Source organism: Salminus brasiliensis, chromosome 9, assembly GCF_030463535.1.
Source record: "Salminus brasiliensis chromosome 9, fSalBra1.hap2, whole genome shotgun sequence".
In the NCBI taxonomy this organism is placed as follows: domain Eukaryota; kingdom Metazoa; phylum Chordata; class Actinopteri; order Characiformes; family Bryconidae; genus Salminus; species Salminus brasiliensis.
Window position 1 is genome coordinate 33,967,155 of NC_132886.1, and position 2,571 is coordinate 33,969,725.

A 2,571-nucleotide genomic window follows, 5' to 3' on the forward strand; every position below is an offset into this window, starting at 1 on the left:
ACTAGCCCTACTTAAATACACAACAGCCCACAGGTGTAACACATTCACCAAACGATGAACAGAAATTATCATTAATGCTTCTGCAAACATTTATTTTACAGATTTTTTCTGCATTATACAATCCGACACGTTCAATAAAGTGGCAACAATAAATATTCTGCAGTTAACCAGTTATTTTACAGCTTTTTCCTAAACTATTACAATAAATAACCTGAAGTGACTAAAGTGACAGCGCAAACATTTGACAACAATATTAACTACCAGTTAACCATTGACAATATAATCTTATGGCAGCACAACTCTGAACACTAGCAATCAGCCAGCACAAAAACAGTAAACAACACAGAACTTGCTCTTATAGCCTACAACAATGAGGCCAGGCAATCAACCATTTCATGAAGCACAAGTACACCTAAGAGAACCTAGCACTGGGTAAATGACAACACACGTACAATGCATGTCAGTGAATGGAGGACACACCACATATGCAAATAGACACAGCGCCCCACTACCAGAAATTGTGCAGTCAAAATTCCCTCGTTTTCAAGGGCCAGCACAACCCAAGTGCAATGGCTGAGCCTTACCGTAGAGAAAACCACCCTTGTGATCATGGTATTACTTCTGTCATGTAAGTGTGAGTTGTCCACTTCCTCTTGACCATTCTGAATGCTGGAACATGGTAAAGGACAGAGTACTGGTGGGCTTTGAGAATATCTCCCAGCCTTCCTAAGTTGGTTCATTATTCGGTAAGATAGATCACTTTTGGGAATGTGTGCAGGTAATTAGATGCATTGTCCAAAAAGGCTAGCAGCTTATTGGGATTCCCTCATTTTGTTACAACCTCTAGAGAGATCAAGGTAACAGTGTTTGCAGAACTCTCCTGAGCTGCACTCTGACCTTATAACAGATGCTCTGACAAATGTAGAAGGAGTCTTTGCATGCTTCAAAAATAACAGTCAAATCTCTCCTCATTATCTGAACTAGAGTCACCATGATGTGTCTGTGCCCCTTGGCTGTGTTTATGATCATACTTGGTAAGTGTAATTAACTAGGTGATTATATTATTTTGTATTTTGTTTTGTTTTTGGCTTGATGTGTCGGGGTGTGGCATTGAAAAGTTAAGTGGCAGTTGATCTTTTATACAACAGTGATGCAAAGTTCTTATCTTTTGCCATTGATTATTTTGTTGCAGAGAATGGTTTTGCACAGTCAATAACATCACTGGAGAATCAAACACATGCTTCTAAAGATGAGACAGTTACTCTCTCCTGCAAGTATGGGGGTAATATGAACAGCATGCAGTGGTATCAGCAGTATCCTGGATCCAGACCAGAATTTTTGCTTAGGATTTTTCCAGGGGAAGGCACTGCAACAGACTCTTCATTTCCACGACTCAAAGTGAGTGTGACTGAACAAAAATTGAGTCTGGAGATCTCCTCTGCTGAAGTATCAGACTCTGCACTCTACTACTGTGCCTTGGAGCCCACAGTGACAGGAAACCCAACTACACTGTGCAAAAATGTTTCTTGTGACTGAGAAATGTGAAAATGTGTAGAAGCAGTTTTTTTTCAAGAGGGGGAGCTGTTTCACTTTTGCATGTTCACCTTCAAATTTCTCATCTTTCAAACTATAATGTCAGCCTGTTTTGGGACATTAAACATCATTTTGTACCCTACAGTAAACTGGACCCCTCATTGGATGGGGACAACCAATAATAACCAAATCATATCAACATTTATTTCATAGGTCTAGTCACTGAACACATTTAAAAAAAAAATCCCTGGAACTCTGTTCGGATAGCAGATAAAGTTGCTGTATATAATTTCAATCCAATACACTTTTTGTAAAATTCAGCAAAAGTGTTCTTATGCTTCGCTTGCTCTCTGGTCTGTTTGCATGCTTGAATAAAGTCTGGTGTTTGTACTCAGCCCTGGTTTTGTAAATGAAAAGACCGAGCCACACAATACTATTCTAACTAATCAGCAAAAGTGGGCATTCATGCTCAGAATGCACTGAATGGGGGAGGGGGGCAGACTGTGTATCTGGCACATGCTAGGTGTTGAACTACATACATTGTCAAAAGACATGGTGGAGAAACAGTTCAAACATCAATTTGTTATTCAGAATGCTACACAGTGCCTTTAATGCTCTAATACTAATGCTCCCAGCATGTCAGCATGTTGAAATTCTGGAGGTCAAACACATGCTCAGAGCAGTGGAAAGCCATCACGGTGGCAAGTTAAGGGCCTTGCCCAAGGGCCCAACAGTGGCAGCTTGCTGAGCCCAGATATTGAACTCACAACTGCTTCAGTGGCGATTTCTTTAAGACTGCAAGGGAAGCTCTGCTTCCCCTAAAACATCAAAAATGGAATGGTCAAATATGTACAGTTGTGTTAACATTTGATAGACACCAAATGCATTAAAACGTGTTTATCTTAAAGATGATTTCATTCAGTATCAACTACTAATCACAATTCGACTGACTCAATTTTGTTAACGTCTCAAGAATTCCCGTAGCCATTTAATAGTATTCCGTATGAGGAGAACGCAGCAGGGCAGATGAACACCTTA

The 2,571-nt window shown here is 40.1% G+C and overlaps 1 non-coding gene across 1 annotated transcript; it reads right to left on the bottom strand.

Moving 5' to 3' along the window:
• Positions 1–467: 467 nt before the first annotated feature.
• Positions 468–636, bottom strand: LOC140563158 (U1 spliceosomal RNA). The gene has a single exon (XR_011980387.1). It is a non-coding gene; the product is annotated as a U1 spliceosomal RNA (small nuclear RNA).
• Positions 637–2,571: the final 1,935 nt, after the last annotated feature.